The following is a 24,830-nucleotide window of genomic DNA, read 5'->3' as shown; positions in this document are numbered from 1 at the left end:
ATACATCATTGGAATCTGCATAGCAATTGAGTTGAATCTATAGATCGCTTTGGGCAGTATGGACAATTTAATGATGTTAAATCTTCTTATCCATGAACAAAGTATGTGCTTCTACTTATTTGTATCTTTTTCTGTTTCTTTCTTCAGTGTCCTATAATGTTTCTAGTACAGGTCTTTTACAACCTTCATTAAGGTTAACCCCAGGTATTTTATTTTTGAGGCAATTGTGAATGGGATTGTTTTCTTGATTTCCCTTTCTGTTAGTTCATTATTGGCATCAAATCATGAACAAAATAAAATGACAACCCACAGAATGTATGAACATATTTACCAATACATCTGATAAGGAGTTAATATAAAAAATTTACAAAGTACTTACAAAACTCGACACCAAAAAAATAAACAAACTAATACACAACACAATTAAAAATGGGCAAAGGACCAGAATAGATACTTCCCCAAAGAGGACATACAGATGGCCAATAGACATATGAAAAGACATTCAACCTCACTATTTATCAACCTCACTAATGTAAATTAAAACTACAGTGAGATACCATCTCATACCTGTTAGAATGGCTATAATCAATAAGGCAACAAAAACAAATGCTGGAAAGGACCTAGAGAAAAGGGAACCATTTTGCATTTATTAAAAGATTTTATTTATTTATCTTTAGAGGGAAAGGTAAGGAAAGAGGGAGAGAAACATCAGTGTATGGTTGCCTCTAGTGTGTCCCCTGCTGGGAACTGGCTTACAACCCAGGCATGTACCCTGACTGGGAATCAAACCACAATACTTTGGTTTGCAGGCTTGTGCTCAATCCACTGAGCTACACCAGCCAGGACTCCATTTTGCATTCTTGGCAGGAATGCGGACTGGTGCCACCCCTGTGGAAAGCAGTACAGAGATACCTTTAAAAAATTAAATAATGAATCTACTTTTTGATCCAGTGATCCCACTTCTGGGAATAAATCCAAAGGGATGCAAAACACTAATGCAAAAGAATATGTATTCCTATGTTCATTGCAGAGTTCTTTACAATCACCAAGATATGGAAGTAGCCCAAGTGTCCATCTATACATGAGTGGATAAATGCAATACCACACAGCAGAAAGAATGAAGGAACTCCTGCCCTGCATGATAGCATGGATGGAACTGGAGAGCATTATGCTAAGTGAAATAAGCCAGGAGGTAAAAGACAAATACCATGTGGTCTCACCTATAAGTGGAATCTAATAAAACAAACAAACAAACAAACAAACAAGTGAGTAAAATAGAACCAGAGAACCAGAGACATAGAAATAAAGAACAAACTGGCAGTGGCCAGAGGGGGTGGGGGAGGGATAAAGGGGAAAAGTAGGGGGAAAGTAGGGGAAAGGTTCTCAAGGAACATGTTTAAAGGACCCATGAACAAAGATAATGGGTGGGGGGATGAGGGCAAAGGTTGAGTGTGGGTGGTGTGGGTGGTATGGGTGGGTAGGGCAGGGAAGAGTAATGAAGGAAAATGGGGAAAACTTTAACTGAACAATAATAAAAAGATAGATGAGTGGATAAAACAACCATGGGCCATTTACACAGTGGAATACAATTCGGTCATAAAAAAGCAGAAAAGTTTGCCCTTTGCAACAGTCTGGCTGAATGTGGAGAATGTTATGCTAAGTGAAACAAGTCAGTCAGATAAAGGCAAATACCATCTAATTTTACTCATATGTGAAATCTAAGGAACAAACTGAACTAACAAAGAAAATGGGAAGAGACTAATAGATGGAAAGCAGGAGGCCAGCTAGTGGGGTTAAAGATGTTAGTGGGTAGAGGGATTGAGCAAAAAAGAAAAGGACTCATGGTCATGGACAACAGTGTGATGATTGCTGGGGGAAGTGGGCATAAGGGGACTAAGAGGTAATGTAAAAAATACAATAAAGATTTTTAAATGAGAATAAAGTAGAAATCCTCTTATTTTCATCATAGCATTAAATGTAGAAGTGTGGATTGCATAGTATAAGTTAAGAATAAAATGCAAATGTGAAATAAATGATTTAGTTATTTGGTCAGGTTCTCCTTTGGAGCAAAGATACTGATTCTCACATGACAGACGCACATCTTTTCTAATGCCATAAATAATTTAAAAAATTAGGATTAATATTGAGATATAATCATCACATTTGTAAATGATAAAAATCATATGCTAGCTTTGCAGTAGAAATAGGAAAATCTTCATAAGAGAGTTTGATTAAATGGTCAGCAAGTTCAACCTTACGCATGGGTATTTGTGCATAGCGAAATGAGTAAAATGCATGACACTTTACTTCTACCTACAGATGTTGGGATACCAATTTCCAGCCATGAAAAAAAATACAAATATCACTTTAATACTGTTATAATGTTGTAAATCTATTTTTAAAAGATTTATTTATTTATTTATTTATTTATTTATTTATTTATTTAGATAGATGGAAAGAGAGCAAGAAATAGAGAAAGAGAAATGTCAATGTGTTGTTGCCTCTCATACACCCTCTACAGCGACCTGGCCCATAATGCAGGCATGTGCCCCTACTGGAATCAAATAAGCCACAACTATGGTTCACAGGTCTTTGTTCAACCAACTGAGCAATTTTTTATTATGCTACAGAAACCCTATTTTAACAAACATTTTAAAAAAGAAACATTTATATGCTCATGGATTCCAGTGAAGTATAAACAACAAGATAAAAAATATTGTGGAATGAAAAGAAATGCAACTGCACTTCAGGATGAGTGGGAACTGGGGTCCTCAAAGCTGCTAGGTCATTGTGTATCTGTGGTGGCTGCATTCTGTTTCAATACGTATAAGCTTTCTCTATATTGAAGGATTAACATACAGTTCTAATAATCTACCCAACATTTATTCTCCCTCTTTCTTGTCAACAATCCTGGTTTTGATAATGTGTATGTTCTGTTTTTCATGGCCATGAATATAGGGAGAAGCTCCTTTACTCTCAAGACTAAAGGGTAAATTTGGACTGACCTTAAGCCAACTACATTTGTCTTAATTCCCTTTACTGAGGTTAGTTTAGGTATAGAATTAATATAAAATTTTGGTAAATGAGATGAAAAATTGTCTAGGTGGTTCTAAGAAAGTTTTTCTTGCCTTTACACTTTAACACAATAGGGAAAGTTGTACATTTATGTTTCTGAAGGGCATAATTTCTGGATAAAGTGTCCTGAACTGGCATAGCCATCTTACTGCAAGCCCAAAGATGAAGCCAATCTCAAATGTGATAGAACAAGATAATGGAAAAAATTATCATGATATGATTGAGTTACTAAATCAACATACCTTGTAGTTGCACTGTTCTGAACTACTGTAATGCACAACAATGTATTTTATTGTTATTTAAATCATTGAATCAAATTTTGGGTTTTCAGCTGAAAATTTTTTAAGTCATTTTGGGAAAAACATTGTCATTGACAGAGCTTAGGATATAATTTTTCGTCATTGGAGAAAGACTAAATGACAGAATAATAAGTCTCGAGTTCAGAAGTCCTGATGCAGCCCTGGCCTGGTAGCTCAGTTGGTTGGAGCATCATTTGTCATTCCTTACACCAAATGGTTCCAAGTTCCTCTCCCATCAGGGCATAACCCTAGGTTGCAGACCAGTCAGGGTGCTGTTCAGGAGGCAATGGATTAATCTCTCTCTCTCTCTTTCTCCTCTTCCCTCCCTCTCTCATCAATAAACATATCCTCAAATGAAGATTAAAAGTAAAAGTCCTGATGTAGGTTTCCAGTTAATCTGGATAAAAAATGTTTAGCCAATTCTTTGTAGTTCTCTTGCTGAGTAAAATAAGGTGAGAATATTTCATTCGTTGGGTGAACCGAATGATTGGAGCTGGAAGAAAAGCAATTCTAAGTAGAAAAGTAATTTTTCTAAACAAAGAGCAGAAGAATCTAAATGAAGTGAAAACAGTAATATATGTTGAGAAAGAAGAAATGATAAATTTATAAAGTTAGGAGGTTATGTAGTAAAAGAGAAAATCATTAAGTGTTAACTTGCAGAAATACAGTGGGTTAAATTAATGAATTTTGTGCCAAACTGTAGATGCCCGCTAGGCCTCATTGACAAAGCGCTAACAAGAAAACAACCGCAAACTTCCGTCCAAGATACAGGCGTAGGTAGACACACTGTGCCTCCTCGCACAACCAAAGTAAGGAAACAACAATTTAGAAACAAAATAACAACCAGAACTGACAGAATATTGAACTGTATGGAAGTTGGACAACCAAGGAGTTAAAATAGACACATTCATCCAGACCGGTAAGCGGAGTGGAGAGGGGTCGAGGCACAAAAAGCAGTGGTGCTGGGTGCAAGAAGAACCTCGGGCATGCAAGACATTTGCAGGCAGACCCTGTGTACACAGGTGGTGGCTGCCAGATCCCAGGTGCAGGGTGGCAACAGGGAGAACCAAAGAGGCGGCAATTGTGAAGCCAGGCACTGCATGCAAGGCAGCTGACTGGGAGGCTGTCCTACATTTGCATGTAGATAAACCAGGCAAAATTGAAGAGTGAGACAGACAACCCAGGGTCCCAGCATAGCGAAATAAAGCTTCAAAACACTGATTGAAAACATTCATGGGGGTTGAGGTGCAGGGAGAGACTCCCATTCTCACAGGAGAGTTCGTTGGAGAGACCCACAGGGTCCTAGAATGTACACAAGCCCACCCACACAGGAATCAGCACCAGAAAGGCCCAGTTTGCTTGGGGGAAGTGGTGGAGGGGACTGAAATCTGACAGAGCAGAGCAAGTGCCATTGTTTCCTCTCAGACCCCAACCCCACGTACAGCCTCACAACTCAACAACATGTGTTGCCATGCCCTGGTGAACACCTAAGACTCCGCCCCTTACTATGTAACAGGCATGACAAGACAAAAAAATGGCCCAGACAAAAACAGATCAAAGCTCTACAGCAAATACAACTAAGCAATGAACAGATAGCCAAACTACCAGGTGCACAGTTCAAAGCACTGGTGATCAGGATGTTCACATAATTGGTTGAATCTGATCACTAATTAGATGAAAAAATAAAGGCTACATTAAGTGAAATGAACAAAAATGCACAGGGAACCAATAGTGATGGAAAGAAAATTGTTACTCAAATCAATGGAGTGAACCAGAAGGAAGGAAGAAACAACCAAACAGGAAAAAATGAAGAAACAAGAATTCAAAAAAATGAGGGCAGGCTTAGGAACCTCCAGGACATCTTTAAACATTCCAACTTCGAATTATAGGGGTACCAGAAGCAGAAGAGGAAGAGCAACAAGTGGAAAAGTTATCTGAAAAAATAATAAAAGGGAACTTCCCCAATCTGGCAAAGGAAATAGACTTCCAGGAAGTCCAAGAAGCTCAGAGAGTCCCAAAGAAGTTGGACCCAAGAAGGAAGACACCAAGGCACATCATCATTATATTAGCCAAGATTAAAATGGAGGAGAGAATCCTAGAAGCAGCAAGAGATAAAGACAGTAACCCACAGAGGAGTTCCCATCAAACTATCAGCTGATTTCTCAAAAGAGACCTTGCAGGCAAGAAGGGGCTGGAAAGAAGTATTCCAAGTCATGAAAGGCAAGGACCTACACCCAAGATTGCTCTATCTAGCAAAGCTTTCATTTAGAATGGAAGGGCAGGTAAAGTGCTTCTCAGATAAGGTCAAGTTAAAGGAGTTCATCATCACCAAGACCTTATTTTATGAAATGTTAAAGGTACTTATCTAAGAAAATAAGATAAAAAAATATGTATAATAAAATGACATATTTATTATAATATGTATAATAAAATAAAACTCACAATTATTAACAACCACACCTAAAACCAAAATAGAAGCAAACTAAGCAAACAACTAGAACAGGAACAGAACCACAGAAATGGAGATCGCAAGGAGGGTTAGCAACATGGGAATGGGAGAAGGAGAGGGGGAAAAGTGCAGAGAATAAGTAGTATAGATGGTAGGTAGAAAATAAACAGGGGGAGGGCAAGAATAGTGTGGGAAATGTAGAAACTAAAGAACTCATGACACATGGACATGAACTAAAGGAGGGGGATGTGGGTGGGAGGGGGTGTGCAGGGTGGAGGGGAATAAAGGGGGCAAATGGGACAACTGTAATAGCATAATCAATAAAATATATTTTAAAAAAGAAAACCACAGAAATAAGGGGAGGAAAGCTCATTTCAGTTTGCTTACAAATAAAGTTTGAAAGTCTCAAGTTGGACTACTAATTACCCAAGTAATGGGACTTCCACATTATGCTAATGATACTATATTTTTAGTGCATATTAAATAAGCAGTGATTGGAGGAGGGTCTACAAGATTCTAAATAGATTTTGTTTGGGAGAATAGTAAATGCATAGATTTTAAGGGTCAGTGCCTCAGAGAAACAGTGATGTTATGAAAGTATTTTATTTGAACTTACTACAAAGGGTAAGCCCGTGTTTAGGAGAGAGCACCTAGGTCGGCTAAGCTGCTGATTCTCCCACAGTGTATGTACAACAACTGTATGGATTTACTTGTATTTTCCCAAAAAGATGTGTCAAATCCCTGACCCCATAGCACAGAATGTGGCTGTATATGAAAATAAAGTGTTAATAATAAAATTAAATAAAGTCAGTAGTGTGAGCCTGAATTTAATATAAATGATGTTCTTATTCAAAGGAAAATTTGGACACAGATAGATATGCACACAAGGAGAATGCCATGTAAATAGAAAGGCACACATCAGTGTCATTTGTCTAAAGTCAAGGAACATCAACAATTTTCAGCACACCATCATAAGCTGCAAGAGAGGCATGGAATGGATTCTCCCTCACAGTCATCAGAGAGGATCCAACACAGCCAATACCTGAATCCTGAGTTTCAGCCACCCAGTTTGTGGTACTTTTTTGCTGCAATCCTGGCAAATCACTGATGTATCAGGTTGGCCAAAAAGTTTGTTCAGTTTTCTCCATATGATGGCTCTAGTAGTGCTTAGTTGTCTTTAACTTCATTTGAAACAATTTTGTTAGATTGTAATGTGACAGCTGTCATATCAGCATGCATTAATAAACTTATTAAAATCAGTGAATTTTTGTGTAGCCATTTTAATATTGAAGATGGAAGAATATAAGCAACATTTCTGATACATTATGCTTTATTATTTCAAGAAAGATAAAAATGCAACTGAAATGCAGAATGCAGTATATGGAGAAGGTGCTGTTACAGATTGAACATGTTATAAGTGGTTTGCAAAGTTTCTTGGTGCTATTGATATTTTGGTAAAATAGTTCTTTGCTATGGGTCTGTCTTATGCATTGCAAGATGTTTAGCAACATTCTTGCCCTCTACTCACTAGAAGCAAATAGTGGGCAATAACCAACATACTCAAAAATAACCAAATCAATAAAGTTATTGGTGACAATGAAAAATGTGTCCTTAATCTACAGAAAATAACTAAATGGACTTTTTGTCCAACCCAGTAATTGCACATCAGTGTTATTTTGCCTGTTCTATTTATTAACATCACTGCCTTGAAATATCAATGTATAGGCAAAAAGCTGATGCTCACCCTCCTGTACTCTCTTAATGCAGCCTTGATTAGAGATTGCTGTACGTGTCCTTTACTTCAGGAGTCAAATTGGTGGCCAACACACTTTTAATTTTAGTTTTAGTTGTTGGTAGTTCTTTGTCATTGAGTAAATACCTTAAAATTCTGGGTATTGGTTTTCCTGTTTATAAGTAATACATTTTAAGGATAAAATGATTCTTAATGTATGGTGTATGTCAGGACAACCTGGGCCACTTTTTAAATATACGAATGCCTGGGCCTCAGCTTTCAAGAATGTGTCAATAGTTGGAAACAGCCATCATATTTTTAAAGGGTCTAGAATTAAATTTAATTTCAACCGCTCAATGATGACCATGGGGTTGAATGTAAAAAAATGCTTGGAGCTCTGATTTATTTTATCCTATGATTACACTTCTGTGATATGAGTGATATAAGCAGTGCTAAGAGCTAGAGAAGTTTAGAAAACTTTCACTTACTTACCTACAATAAATATTTAAGTGAAGAAGAATGGTAAACAGTTCTATACAGAAGAATATAGATCTGGTAAGTATGACCTAGAAAGTTATATTCTCAGTTTGTAGCAGTAGCTGAAATTCATAATTCTTATATTTCATAATATTTTTCTTCCATAATCTACTAGCAAAAGGATACTTGCTATACTATGACAGTGACCACTTAATGTGACATTGACATTTTCTTCTAATTGCCCTATTTTTTTTGTATGGTCATATATTAAAAGCAGCAAGTTTACAAAAATCTTAGCTTGACAAATATAAATTCTTTCTTTAAATGCTGAGGGCTACAAAATGAAATTTAGTACACATGAGCTCCTAGAAGCTATTTACCACTTTAACATTTAACAAGCCATACATTAACATTTAGAAAGTCATAAAAATTTACATCTATAAGTGATTTTACTTAATGGGTTAGCAAATGCATTCTATGCAAGAGAAGGTGAGCAGCACTAATAAAAAGTGTACTAACTCAGTCAAAGTAATTTATACCGCCATGGCTTCATTGATGATCAGAGGGCAAATAATGGGTTACATGTGATGGTTTTTATCTGTCTCCAACAAAAGATTTTTACTACATCACCCCCAATAATTAGGAGTGACACTCTGCTCGGAGAAAGAAGGCAGGAGTGGAATGACCTTTCAAAGTTTCTTTGAAAGTACCACAGTACATTTTAAAGTAACTTCTAGTAAAAAGTAGAGTAAGCCACAGAAGTGAGAATTGAAACCATATGAAGCCGAAATAATTGGGACAAAGTTATTTTTTTATACTTTGCATGCCTTCCCCTGAAATATAAGATAAACAAGTCAATAATTATTTATTGACAAGAGTACAGTGAGGAGAACAAAATCCTTGAATGAATAAGGAAGTGAGAATAAAGCAAAAACAATCCTGCACAATTTACAGTAGTCTTTTTACTTTGGAATTGAACTGTGTCCTGTAAGACATGGCAATATAGAACAATATTTAACTGCATATTTCAGCACATAGCATCTTAGCATAAAATTTCCATTTCCAGTGTGTGAGAATTTTCAGTCATTCTTGTGAGGACTAATTAACAAAAGAAAAAAATAAAAATAGAAATGAAAAATGGAGATAAAGCAGATGCCAACAATGCAGTGAAGATTATTTTATAATAAAAGTTTAGGAAAGAAGCTTTGTGCAGTGGCAGTATTGTAGCCAATGAGGTTTACCAAGGTGTGATTATTACTAATTGAGAAGTTTAGGAAGGCAGAAAAATTATAAAAAGAAAATATCCTTGAGTTTAGCTGTGTTATCTGATACTGAAAGAAAGAGAACTAGAAAGATAGAAATCAATGACTGAGAAGTCCTACAATCAGTAAGGCATTGAATCCTAAGTGGAGAACTAGATCTAGGGGGAAGCCTTTTATTTATTTTTTCTTATCTATGATAAGGTATATTTGTATGTGTCTCTGTGATATAGCTAGCAGTGGACTGAGTATCAGACATTAACTATTAAGGTTTGATGAATAGAAATCATTAATATAAAAATTATTATTAATTTGAAATGCAAAAATTGCCCTGATGTTATTTTATTTGTTGATCTTTCTATTATTATTATTGTATTTTAGTATATTAAAACAACACATATCAATGGCTTTTATAGGATTTTTTCTCAATATGAATCACCAAAGGTTTCTTGCCATAAAAAGTATTTTATAATCTACATAGAAATAGTTTTATTATTATATTATCAATATATGATGAGTAATCAATACTTTTTGTAAACCATTCAGAAATAAACTGTAACTCATGTGTTGCTAATGAAAATGCAAAATGGTACAGCTACTTTGAAAAGAGTATTTTTTAAAATAAAATTTTATATATGCTTATTGTACAATCTAGACAGTCTACTCTTAGGTATTTATTGAAATGGGTAGGGGCTTGTCTACACACAAATCAGTATATGACTATTTACAGCAGCTTGATTTAAAATATCCTCAAGCTGGAAAGAACCCAAACATTTCTTCACTCTTCAGAGAATAAACAAGTTTTGATATAGCCCTATAATGGAATATTAATCAGCAATAAAAGTGAATAAATTACTTAAATATGCAAAATATGGATGAATCTCAAAGGCATTATTTTAAGTGAAAGAAACCAAACATAAAATGTTATATACTCTGATTCATTTATTTGACCTTTAGGGAAAGGCACTATATAAGTGAAGTCATGTGTTATATTCTAATACTTTATATTTTTATTTAAAATATATAGAGCAAATCCATGATAAAATCAATATCATTTTGATATATGCATCATATTTTATACATGTACAAAATTTGTATATTTAGGAAACCAATGAAAATTAATACACAATATTCCAAAACTTATGGGACATAGTGAAGGCAGTCCTGAGAGGGAAGTTCATAGTAATACAGGCCTACCTAAAAAAATAGAAACATTTCAAATAAACAACCTAACTCTACATCTACATGAACTGGAGGAACAACAACAAACAGCCCAGAGTGAGTAGAAAGAAGGAAATAACCAAGATCAGAGCAGAATTAAATGACATTGAGACTAAAAGCACAATTCTAAGAATCGATAAATCTGGGAACTGGTTCTTTGAAAGGCTAACTAAAATCACAAAGCCTTTAAGCAGACTCATCAAGAAAAAAGAGAGGTCCCAAATAAACACAATGAGAAATGAAAGAGGAGAGATTACAACTGATACCACAGAAACACAAAAGATTGTAAGAAATTATTATGGGCAAATATATGCCAAGAAATTTGAAAACCTGGGTGAAAGGACAAATTTCTAGAAAAATATAATCTTCCAAAACTGAATGAAGAAGAAGCAGAAAGCCTGAACAGACCAATAACAGCTGGTAAAATCAAAACAGTAATCAAAAAATTCCCAGCACACAAAAGCTGTGGACCAGACAGTTTCACAGGGGAATTTTACAAAACATTTAAGGAAGAGCTAATCCCTATCCTGCTCAGATTCTTCCAAAAAATCCAACAAGAGGGAAGACTCACAAACTCTTTTTATGAAGCCAGCATCACCCTAATCCAAAAACCAGATAAAGGCACAACAAGGAAAGAAAACTTCAGGCCAATATTGCTGGCCTCAGAAAACATAAGACACTAAATTCCTCAACAAAATATTGGCAAATTGCATCCAGCAATACATTAAAAAGATCATACACCATGATCACGTGAGATTCATCCCAGGGATGCAAGGATGCTACAATGTTCGCAAATCAATAAATGTAATACATCACATAAAAGCAAAGACAAAAATCATATGATCATATCAATAGATTCAGAAAAAGCATGTGATAAGGTATAGCCCCCATTTATGAAAAAACACTCAGCGAAGTGGGAGAAGAGGGAGCATTCCTCAACATAATAAAGGCCATGTATGAGAGACCTACAGCCAACATTATACTCAATGGACAAAAACTAAAACCTTTGCCACTAAGATCAGGAACAAGACAAGCATGTCCACTTTCACCACTTCTATACAATGCAGTGTTGGAAGTCCAGGCCACAGTGAAGACAAGACAAGAAAGAGAACAGACAAGAAAAAGAAATAAAAAGCATAGAAACTGGAAAGAAGGAAGCAAAACTGCCATTATTTGTGGATGACATGATAGCGTATATAGAAAATCCTATAGACTCCTCCAAAAAACTACTCGACCTATTAAGTGAATTTCACAAAGCAGCAGGATACAGAGACAATATTTAGCATTTAAAGGCATTTTTGTATACCAACAAAGAACTATCAGAAACAGAACTCGGAAGAAATATGTCATTTAATATAGCAACAAGAACAATAAAGTACATAGGAACAAACCTAACCAAAGAGATAAAAGACCTCTACTCAGAAAATTATACAACACTGAAATTAAGGAAGACACAAACAAATGGAAGCAAATACTGTGTTCATGAATTGGAAGAATTAATATCATCAGAATGTCTATACTACCCAAAGCAATTTATGGATTCAATGCAATGCCTATTAAAATACCAATAACATATTTCGCAGATATAGAGCAATTATTTCAATAATTTATATAAAACCATAAACGACTGTGAATGCTTTCAGCAATTTTGAAAAAGAACAAACTAGGAGAGATCACAATACCTGACATCAAACTATATTACAAGGCCATGGTAATCAAAACAGTCTGGTACTGGCATAAGAACAGACACATAGACTAGTGAAACAGAACAGAGAGCCCAGAAATAAACCCAAGATTCCATGGTCAATTAATATTCAATAAAAATGGAGAGCATATAATGGAGTAAAAATAACCTCTTCAGCAAGTGGTGTTAGGAGATATGGACAGCTACATGAAAAAAATGAAACTCAACCACGAGCTAACACCATACACAAAAATAAACTCAAGATGGATAAAAGAATGAAATATAATTCATGACACCATAAAAGTCCTAGAGGAGAACATAGGCAGAAAAATCTCAGATATTCCACGTAGCAGTATTTTCACTGATATGTCCCCTAGAGTATGGGACATAAAGGAAAAAATAAACAAATAAGACTTCATCAAAGTAAAAAGCTTCTGCACAGCTAAAGAAAACAGCAAAATGAAAAGGAAGCCAACTGTATGGGAAAATATATTTGTAAAATGATAATTTGGGCACAGTTTTGATCTCCAAAATATATAAAGAACTCATATGACTCTGCTCCAGAAAGACAAACTACCCAACTAAAGAATGAACAAAGGACCTGAACAGACACTTCTCCAAAGAGGACATACAGAGACATATGAAAGGATGCTCAGCATCACTAGCCAGCAAAGAGATGCAAATTAAAACCACAATGAGACACCATTTCATACCAGTCAGAATGACCATCATAACCAAATCAACAAACAGCAAATGCTGGTGAGGTTGTGGAGAAAAGAGAACCCTAGTGCACTGTTGGTGGGAAGGCAGACTGTTCTAGCCATTGTAGAAAACAGTGTGGAATTTCCTCAGAAACCTAGAAATGAAACTGCCTCTTGACCCAGCAATTCTAGTGCTGAGATTATAGCCTAAGAATTTTGAAGCACCAATTCAAGAGAATCTATGTTCTTTATAGCAGCACAATTTACAATAGCCAAGTGTTGGAAGAAACCTAAATGTCCAACAGCAAATGAATGAATCAAAAAACGATGGTACATTTGTACAGTGGAATAGTATACAGCAGAAAGAAAGAAGGAGCTCCTACCCTTTGTGACAGCATGAATAGATCTGGAGAGCATTATGCTAAGTGGAATAAGACAGTTGGTGAAAGACAAATGCCATATAATCCCATCTATAAATGGAACCTAATGAACAAAAAAACAAATGAAGAAAATAGAACCAGAGACATTGCAACAAAAACATACTGACAGCCCTGGCTGGTGTAGCTCAGTGGATTGAGCGGGGGCCTGTGAACTAGAGTATGGCAGTTCGGTTCCCAGTCAGGGCACATGCCTGGGTTGCAGGCCAGTTCCCGGCAGGGGACACATGAGAGGCAACCACACATTGATGTTTCTCACCCTTTCTTTCTAAAGAAAAAAAAAACAAAACAGACTGACAATAACCAGAGGGGAGGTGAAAGGAGATAATGGGGAGAAAAAGAGGAATGGTCATTAAGGAACATGTATAAAGAACACATTGACAAAGCCAAAGGTGGGTAGGATCAAGGGTGGGAAATGAGGAGTGGTGTGGGGTGATGGGAGTGGTGAGGGGAACATGGAAACAACTGTACTTGAAAAACAAACAAAAAAGCAAATAAATAAATAAAATGTTTGGTAAAAAAGGAACAAAAAAGAATCTAGTTGACATCTAAAATGCCAACATGCTAAGGCAGTGGAAAGCCAAATTTTAATTCAAATGGCACCCTAGGTTCTTACCATAGAAACCCAAGATCTAAAGCAATAGCACTTTTAAAACATTATTACAACTACATTTTATTTTGGAAATGTAGAAGGAGAATAGAGTGTTACCTTTTCACTGTCTGTAGTTAATGCTCATATAGCAAGATAGAAGACTATAGAGAAGATGCTTAGAAATTCAGCAGTATTAGAATTTTAAGAATTTCTATTAGTAACATTGTAGAATAGAATGTATTTGGAATTGTGATCTTTCACTTTTTCCTTTTTTTTTTGCATATTTATTTTCTCTCCAGTACCCTTTATTTTCTTTATGATTTCCTGATTCTACTTCTTTAGTTTGGGAAACAGTCTACATTAATGGTTTACTATAAGTTAATGTCATGGTGTGCTCATTACTAAGATTAGCATTTTATAGTGGTATTAAACTATTTATAAATATAAGTTTGAAGAGTCAACTTAATTGAAGATATTTGTATCCCTGTAATCAGTTGGAGGTCTCTTTTCCATTCCCATAATTTTTAAATGTCAGATCAAATAATATTTTGTTTTCAAATTTCTTTTGTTACTATGAACAATATTTATAAAATATAATAGATTATTTTTAAAAGAAAACTACAGCAATTATATGGATCTATACTCCTAATCATATATGTCATTTTAAATTATCTTTATTATAGTTAAAAGATTTTTTAAATGTTAAAAATTTTGTTTATTTAAACAATCTATTAACACATTAATTTGCTTCCATATTTTGCACTCATGAATAAATTTTCTCATATATGCATGTTTATATCATATGTACCATATATACTTGCCTGGTAATTTCCTTATAATAAATTCCTACACATTTACTTTTGGAATATTGCCTAGATGTATTAAAATTTTTGATACAATGTGCCAAATTCTTCTTCACGAGGATTGTACAAAATAAAACTTCCATCAACAATATCCAAAGCTGTTAGTTTTTATACTTTTCTCAGGCAAAACTATTGAATATTATCATTCAACACATCTTTTAAAAGATAGTATTTTTCCCAACCATTAATTCTACAATGATGAACAAAAAATTTGTGAAACAGGTCTTAACTAAATGTCTAAAGAACTCACTATTCCATGAAAAGTTACATTATTTATTGTACATCTAGAATTAAATATTTAAGATTGGGATAATATTTTCCTTATGTTTTTTGTGAATATGCTTAAATATTCAAATTAAAATATTTCTTTGATTGTTTTGAGCCAGTTATTTTTCACATTCATTTTCTACCCTCGTTGTGTTGACCTCTGTGATGTTCATCTCTTGGGCTCCTTTGCCTGCTGCTTTTCAGATGGGATTGGGTAATGAGGGACACAGTTTTCCTGAGACCAGAAGATTGAGTTTAGATTAATTGTTCTCTCAGCTCTCTTGCTATCAGGTCACAGTTTAAGCAAAAAATATTTTTCTTAATCATCAGTGCTTCTCCTTTTGGGTGGCTTTTCTTCCAGTGCCATAGCTTTTACTGGCTTTTTGGCTATACTGCCCTCTTTGGGTCTAGGAGTGTTAACAAATGTTAGTCTTGTTAGTCCCCCAGGTTAGTCCCTGGGGGACTTTGCAATTCTTGGGTCTCATAACCTAGGCCTAATTTTTTTTAAAAGTATTTTTATTAAAATTATGTTCACTTAATGATTTGATTCTTCCATTTGTTTTCTGCTAGGAATCTAAGTGGTGCAGAGACAAAACTCAAAGCAATAAGATATCTAGGGCTTAAATAATTAATTGCATACTAGGCCATAAACAAATAGGAGAGTATTTAGAAAAATAAATTATATCAGCTTAGTAGTCAGGTTATTTGTTTTCCAGAGTCAAATCCCTTGGAGTTATTTATGCAATAGTAAACATGTAAACAGGATAGAGAAAATTCATAGGAACTAAATCTAATAAAATTACACAGAATTTGATACAATAAAATTTAGGGAAAAATGAAGAAAATTATGTAATGTAATTATATTGAGATAAAAATGGTTAATATAAGTGCTATGTTTGTAAGGTTGCCTGACTTGGCAAATAAATATACAGAATGCCCAGCCATATTTGAATTCAAATAAGAAATGAATTATTTGTAGCATGTTTACCTTCTTTCTCTCTGCCGCATAGAATTCCATTGTGTATATGGTAAGCACATACACAATTCCATCGTATTTTCCATCCAATGGATGGAACTGGAAAGCATTATGCTGAGTGAAATAAGTCAGGCGTTGAAAGACAAATACCATATGATCTCACCTTTAACAGGAAGCTAAACAACAAAACAAACAAGCAAGCAAAATAAAAACAAAGATACTGAAATAGAGAACAGGGGAACAGTGACCAGAGGGGAGGAAATTTAAGGGGAAAAAGGGGAGGGATTTAGAGGAACAAGTATAAAGGACACAAGGACAATAACTAAGAGGGCAAGCAATGGGAGAGAGGTGGGGAGCACAGGGCGGGGTGGGCTGGGATGGGAGAAATAGACAGAAAACTGTACTTGAAAAATAATTAAATTTAAAAAAAGGAAAAAAAGAAAATTTAACTGAACATTCTGTATTTCATCTGGCAAGCCTATCCTTGTGCATAATTCATAAATACAATCTACCACTTGACAAGATCTCCTGTGATTTGTGTAGTGTACGATCAATGATGTGTGTGCAACAAAGTGACAAGTAAAGTTGAGTAGACCAAGGACTAGTATCTAGGACATCAGTGGCCAGGCAGAGCCATGGGAGAGGGTAAGTCAACTAAAGATGGTCTTGCAGTCAGAGCTTTCCACTGACTGGTAGACAAGGTGAGAGAGAGATTGTGCACAGAAGGTCACTAACGTGAATTCAGGGACTAAGTGTAGTGAGAATGGCTTCAGAACAAGTTTTAATGTACAAGAAAGAAAAAAGTGTGACAGTTAATGACAAAATCTGAGATCTGTAACAACAAAACAGGTCATGAAAACTGTGGCCTGAGAATCTGAGACATCTTTTTAAAGATTTTTACACACCAGGAGACAGTGTGCAATAAAAATCTAGACAGTCAAGATGGTGGGCACAAACAGAAGAAAACATAAAAAATGTGGAATAAAAGGGTTATTTGGCCCTGGCTGGTGTAGCTCAGTGGATTGAGCATGGGCCTGAGAAGCACACGATCAGGGTTTGATTCCCAGTCAGGGCACATGCCTGGGTTACAGGCCAGTTCCCAGCAGGGGACTCATGAGAGGTGACCATACATTGATATTTCTCTCCTTCTCTCCTTTCCTTCCCCTCTAAGGATAAATAAATAAAATGTTAAAAAAATAAATTAAAAAAATTTTAAAGTATTATTTGCCTGTGAGTAAGGATAACTAATATTTTTCTAGCTTGGGCTTGATAAAACCTCAATCCTTTCAGGGTCCATTACTTTTATTATAAAATAAATGTTTAATTAGTTATATGTAATAAATAAAAAATATATAAAATAAATATATAAAAATAATATATATATTAAATGTGTTATTAAATTGCAGCCCTAAATCCCCATGCTCTGTAAATCAGGATTCTAACTGGAGCCCAAGAACATAATGGGAGAAGTTTATCCAGACAATAAAACCAAACTAATAAAACTATTGTTATCAGAGTGAGGTGTAAGTGGGGAGGCTTAAACAATACTAAATTAGATAAAAAATCAGGTGTCAACCCTTGAATAGGGCTCTTGGTTGTCTACGCTTAGCATCTGTGGTACGCTTACTTCTCAGAGTGGGCAGACTACCGAGGGAAGGTTTCGCTTCTCTGTGGAACAAGACAGACATCTAAACTACCCAGGTTGGTAACTGTGTCACAAATGGAGTGATAAAGCAAGTGAAGGAATTCTATTAATTTCACCAAATAGAAGTGGAAAATAGAAAAGAGTAACCTATACATTAGTTGTTAAAATATTTAAAACTCATGCTTAAAAGCACTGGAGAATACCAGAAATGCTTTCTGATTGGAAGAAAAAGAAAAGGAAATGTCTCCATTCTCTCGTTTTTCTTCTTCCTCATATACCATCATGTTTTGACTGAGACGTTATAAAGGGTAGAAAGGAGACTTGAATTATACACCACACACCAGCTGGGAAAATGTGTTTGCAAGAAAATGTGACAAAACGACCTTGTGTGTTACAATATTGTAAGGTAAAATAAAACTATAGCAAGAATACACCCAATTTTCTTTACACAAATAAGTAAAGGAATCAGTTGATTTATTCCACAAAAAAGAGGAGATAAGGAGAAATGCAGTATGTGGCAATGACAAGAAGAAAGTGGATATAACACTGTGTTACCTGGAAGTTTTCATTTAAGGGCCAAGAAAAAATAATAGACACTTGTAGTCCAAAGTGACATGTTATACTCTGAGGCAAAATCTTAAAAGAAATTTCCCTGACACTCCTAAACCTTCCACCAACAACAAATAAATACAAAAATATTAGAACTAGGAATTGGGTCACAGAAGGATTTTTAAAATGAATTTATTGAATAGAGCTATTCTGTGAATCTTACCCTTCTTAAGAAGGAAGAGGGACAGATTCCTTCTTAGTTTTTATTTGAGTCACAAATAAAAATAAATAAATCTGGGGCTTATCTTTGATTCCACCAAAGGAGGGCAATTTAAATAGTTTAATTAATATACCCAAGAAAATCTTGGAGATTTTGCTAGAGGTGTAGGAATTGCAGAAGGACTTACAAAGTTTAAGCTAAAAAGAGACAGCATCATCCTCTTCAGGGGTACCACAAATAAGAGAAGCCCTGAAATACAGGTGAAAGTCTTACATGAAAAAAGTTCTAAAACAACCCAAAGAAGTGAGATTAAACTTTGAATATCTGATATTTTAAGAGAAAAAGATAAACTAGCTCATGACAGTATCAGAAAAGTAGAAGCCTTCATGTGCTGTTTTTTTTTCTGTACCTCTCTGTCCTCCAAATATGAAAAGGCCAGATATTAAATGTAGAGAGATAATGAGGAGTCAATATTTATGGAGAATGAGGAGACAGCTAATCAAACTCCATCTTTAGACTCGGGACTTCCCATCTGCAGTAGAACTGAAGGTGGGAGAACACTACATAGCATCTGTGTTAAATTGAATGTAAGGGTTACGAGCAACAGTGCTTCCCATTTCAATTTCTGAATTGATTATTTTGCAATTTCAAATAGGGTTTTATTTTTAAATTTTAGAGTGGCCATAAAAGTCATGAAGCCCACCCAGGTTTTTATTCTGTACAAGAGAAGAACTGGCTATTCAGTGTATATTTTGAAGAACAATGGACAACAAAAACAGAATTTGTATATAATTGCATCTTGTAAATCTTAATCTCAGTACCAGTTATATTAGATTTAAGATAAAATCATTTCTGAATAAAATCAAACTAGTATTTTTAAAAGATTTTATTTATCTTTAGAGGGGAAGGAGAGAGGTAGAGAAACATCAATGTATGGTTGCCTCTAGTGCGCCCCCTGCTGGGAACTGGCCTGCAACCCAGGCATGTGCCCTGGCTGGGAATTGAACCATGACCCTCTGGTTCACAGACCTGTGCTCAATCCACTGAGCTACACCAGCCAGGCAAACTCGTATTTTTATATGAAGTTTATTTCACCTTGGATCCTAGTACTTCCTGAGATCGATAGCACACTCAAGAGGTTAACTGAAAAAATATTTGATGAAAAGATTTTTGACATTTCTGGTTTCCAGTTATTTATGTAAGGAGCTTGGAAGTTGTCACACTGTCCTAACAAAATCAAAAAGCGAAACAGACTGAAAAATCAACAGCTCCTCTTGGATCCATTAGACAGTAGAGCACAGGGCAAATCGAGGCCCTCAAAATTGGAGAGGCAGAGAGGCAAAACCAGGAATTGCAGCTTTGCAAGCAGACTCATTAGCAAAAATTGCTGTGAAGAGGAAACCAGTGCTAGGGTTGGACGATTCGAATTCTAATCAAATTTCTGGACGATAAGTGTGAATAAGTTTGTGAGTTAAAAAAATTCAGAGATATGCCCTGATTGGCATGGCTCAGGGGGTTGGGCATCATCCCATAAGGCAAAGGGTTGTCAGTTTGATGCCTGGTCGGGACACACGTCTGGGTTGTGGGCCAGGTCCCAGGTGAGGGGTGTGCAAGAGGCAACTGATCAATGTTTCTCTCACACATCAGTGTTTCTCTCCTTCCCCTTCTCCCTCCCTTCCCCTCTTTCTGAAAATAAATAAATAAATTCTTAAAAAAATATTCCAAGGATACCCACTCATATGAAGACCAATACATTATTATGAGATTTACCTTCAGGAGCCTGACTGGGTTCTCACAGTAAATGTTGGAGGAAAATCCCCTTGAGCTTCCAGCAGAGGAAAGGAAAAGAAATCATTTTGAAATATGCCAGTGCACTCTGCTCTTAACAAGCCTGCCCTTAAGGGAAATTACATAGCAGATTGGCCTAAACTGAATCTGCTGAGAGTATTGTTAGAGCTTAACTGACTTGGAGATGGAGGGCGCTAGCCTTCCATGTAAGAGAAAGGAAATACCCAATTCCAGCCCACTCTGGCCATCTTGCCCAGCTAAAAGGGGAGGGAAAAAACTGAGTAATACATTATGAAGTGTGCAGTTTATAGTCCAGAAGCATAGGCTCACTAAAAGACTGAGAACTAATCATAGAAGTGTAGAATGCTTCTCCTTCGCCTGTGCCTCACCACCACATTACCTATGGTGTGAAATAATATATGTGTGTATAATAAAGGCCTATTTGCAGCAGTTGCTTTTATTCAGTATATTATTTCCAGCTATCAAAAATATTACAAGGCATAGCAAAGGGTGAAAACAAACAAGCAGAACTGAAGAAAGGAGCCAGTTTCAGAATCAGAGATAGCAGGGATGTTGGGATTATCAAATGATGAATTTAAAACAACTATGACTAATGTGCTAAGGGTTTCTAATGGATCAAGTAGACACCATACAAGAACAGATAGGCAATGTAAGTACAGAAATGGAATCCTAAGGAAAAATCAAAATGAAATGCTAGAGATTAAAAAAAAAAACTAACAGGAATAGAGTGCCTTTAATGGGCTTATTTTTAGACTAGATATAGCTGATAAGAAAATCTCTGAGATCCTCATAAAGCAAAAAACAAATAGAACAAAAACTAGAAAAAACCCACATGAACAAAAAATAAAAGAATATCCAAAGATTGTTTGATAAATACAAAAGGTATAACATAGGAGTAAGGGCAATATCCACTATGGAGGAGGAGAAGAAAGAGACAAAGGAAGACTGATGACTGATAATTTCTTCAAATTAATGTTAATGTATATTAGTGATAATTTCCTAAAATTAACAACAAATCCAGGAAACTCACTGAATACTAAGCAAGGTAAATGCCTAAATAACTACACTTAGGCATACTATCTGTAAGCTATAAAAACTCAGAAAAAATAATGAAAGAAGTCAAGGGGGGAAAAGACCTTACAGAGAAACAAAGATAAGAATTTTACTCTACTTTTTAGAAACCATTCAAACAAGAAGGAGTAGAGTGAAATATTTAAAGTATTAAAAGAAAAAAAACCTTACTAATGTAGAAATTTGTATCTAGCAAATTGACCCTTCAAAAGTGAAGGAAAAATAGACTTGCAGATAAACAAATATTCAGAAAAGTGGCGGCCAGTATACTTGCCTTGCAAACAATGTGAAAAGAAATTCTTCAGGGAGAAGGAAGAAATAGGTCAGAAGCTTGGATCTACATAAAGAAAGAAAGTATGAGGTCTGTCCAGAAGGTATCTAGTCATGTAATATGAAAAATCAAGACATTTATTGAAGAAGATACAGGATGTAAGAAATACTGTACATAGAACAATGACATTTCAGTCCCCTTCAAAGTAGGCACCTTGGGACCTCACACAGTTCTCCCAATTGCCACAAGCCACCCCATCATATTTTCCTGAATCTCACTGTCTAAAATCGCTGCCCTTCCTAAGTAATTTCAGTTTTGAGAAAAGCCAGAAGTTGCAGGGCACTAAATATAGTCTGTAGGAGGAGTGAATTACCTGGTTGATTTAATGTTTCACCAAAAACTCTGCATGACATGTGATGCATGAGTGGGCATATTGTTGTAGTGAAGCTACCAATCACCAATTGCCCATAGCTGCAGTCTTCTGAATCATCCAAACAGTTTCCAGGGATGAATCTTCAAGCTTAAAGCAAAATTTGATGCAGATTTGTTGCTCTACTTTCTCAATCATTTTGAATGTGATGACCACACAGTACACATGCTCACTCAACTGTGTCTACCACCCCCACTGACTAGTACAGTGAAGTTGTCATTGTTCACACATGCACATTCCAGTCAACTCTTCCTGGCTGCCAGGTTATATCAATGTTGTGCAAACTGTTCTCATTATATTAACAATGGCAGGACTTTTCATTTTTTAATATATTTTATTGATTATGCTATTACAATTTTCCCATTCCCTCCCTTCATTCCCCTCTGCCCTGCATACCCACATTCCTCCTTTAGTTCCCCCCTCAGTTTATATCCATGGATCATACTTATAAGTTCTTTAGCTTCTACATTTCCCATACTATTCTTGCCCTCTCCCTGTCTATTTTTTACTTACCATCTATGCTACTTATTCTCTGTACCTTTTCCCTCTCTCTCCCCCTCCCATTCCCCTATCGATAACCTTCCATGTGATCTCCACTTCTGTGGTTCTGTTCCCGTTTGGCCTTTTTAGAAGTAATATGTGAAGTAAAACAGTTGTTTCTTTTTTTCTTAATTGATTTAACAGACACCGATCTATTTAAAAAATAATAACAATGTATCCAGTCATTGCAGCTTATGGGTGAGATAATAACAACAATATTATAGGAGTTGAGAGGGAGAAATTGGGAATACTCTCACAAATTAGGGACCCTGACCCCAAAGCAGCATAACAGCAGCGTGATGGGGGATTGATCTCCTATAGAGAAATTGAGAATACTCTCTTAAAAATTAAGAACATTACTCATGAAGCTGTATAGAATTATTTAAAAGAGTATTTAGATTAGTTGCAAACTGTAGCAAAACAATTATTTTTAAAGACCTATAATTCATACTCTAAGGAAGAGAAAATGAAATCATGCAAAATTTAAAATTAAAACCATGGAGCAGAAAAAGAGTGAAAAACTAACCAAAAATAAAAAAGAAGGAAAAAGAAGCAAGCACGGACAATAGACAACAGTTTCAAAACATAGGCTCACTCAGATCTGTGCATAAAGTCTCATAGCAGTTTTACTGATAATAATCAAAGACCGGAAACAACCAAATGTTTATATGTTTAAATAACCAAATGTTTATATGTTTATATGTTTCTATGCTCTTATCAATAAGAGCATAGAAAACAAATGCTGTATCCATAAAATAGAATACTACTACTTACCAATAAAAGGGAACAAATTACAACAACGTGAATGAAGCTCAAAAATAGTATTATAATAGTAAAAAAAAAGATACAAAATGGTTCATACTTCATAGTTCCATTTATATGATATTTTAACACTAGTACATTACTGCATACTATGTAAAATCTCTGAACTAGTAGGCTTCTTCAGGGGCTGTCTAGAAAGTACCATAATATTACTTCTGTAAGAATGGGTTCTGTGTATCTTGATAGGGGTGTATTATATGAGAAAATGTGGGTCCTGAAACTTATGAAATAGCACACATAAGATGTATGAATTACTTAGGTAAATTTACCTCAAGGAAAGAAACAACCAGAAACAAACACAACTCTAGTTAGGCAGTTTCTAGTTAGGAAGATTTTATTGGTTCATTGGACTGAAATGTCTTCAGTACAATTTGTTTTAGGGAAGGTTTGATGCGGTAGTGGTTACAATATTACAAAGAACCTGGTTTTGCTGTCTTTCCATAGCATTCTCTGGTATTAGCTGCCTTCTTGGGTTTCTTGGGGTGATATACTGGCAGTATCAGGGTACTTTCTATGTATCAAAATAAATGCATTAGCTGGAGACATTCTATTTCATGCTGCCTACCTAGAATGAAAGAGGAGAAAAAGAGAAGCTTCTGTTTCATAAAATTCTTCAGAAATACCATTTTGCATCTTATTGGGTCCAATCCGTTATGCCTATTTTTCGAAATGAGAATAGGGTCAACGGTATAAAAATTGAAAAAAAAAGTATGGGTAGAAATGTTCCTCAAAGAAAATCTAGGGTCTAGGACCGGAAGGGTGGGAAGTGAGTGCTGAAAGAAGAAACCCTGCTGCTAAAAAAGGAGAATTTACTTCTTTTCATGCTAAACTCAGAATATTGGTTTTAAATGTAACCAGTCTAGCACTTTAATCAGTGTTTGAACATAACTAAAATGTAACTTAAAATTTTGATAACAGTGTGACACAATGAAGTTGTAAATATTGGACTCATTTTGAGAATTACAAGGCAGGGGGTAGCAAACAAGTTTCTATTAAATTGTCTTAATTGCTCTAGATGTTGGTAATAAAATAACAATATGGTGATTATCAGGTCAGGACACATTTATTTTTCATTTTTCCAAGTAGGTACATTTAGTTCTTAAAATAATTGAGAGAGGTTAAATCAGATCAAAGTTAAAATGATTTATGATTGCAAAAGTACATCATATTTATGCATATTACATATTCAGTGATGAGACCAATGCCGAATTGTGCCAATTAATATGATAATCTTTCCTCCAAAACACTGAGGTTGGACCTATGTAAATAAAATTATACTACGATCGAATAACTACATGTCTGGCAAATACAATTTATTTCACTTTTTGGTGTAACTTCTACCATCAAAAGCAATATACCATTACTACCTTTCCTAAGGTATTTGAAGAATACCGAAATAATTATTTGTTTATATTGTAACTCAAGAGAAGACCTTGGAAAT

The 24,830-nt window shown here is 35.3% G+C and overlaps 1 pseudogene; it reads left to right on the top strand.

Annotated features, from left to right (window-relative positions):
* The first annotated feature begins 9,233 nt into the window (after positions 1-9,233).
* On the top strand, positions 9,234-9,306 carry LOC128625835 (uncharacterized; annotated as a pseudogene).
* The last annotated feature ends 15,524 nt before the right edge of the window (positions 9,307-24,830 follow it).

Source organism: Artibeus jamaicensis, unplaced genomic scaffold, assembly GCF_021234435.1.
Source record: "Artibeus jamaicensis isolate MK-2021 breed Jamaican fruit bat unplaced genomic scaffold, CSHL_Jam_final contig_935, whole genome shotgun sequence".
NCBI classification, from domain to species: domain Eukaryota; kingdom Metazoa; phylum Chordata; class Mammalia; order Chiroptera; family Phyllostomidae; genus Artibeus; species Artibeus jamaicensis.
The sequence above is the reverse complement of the archived record's forward strand: the minus strand, read 5'-3'. Positions and strand labels throughout refer to the sequence as shown.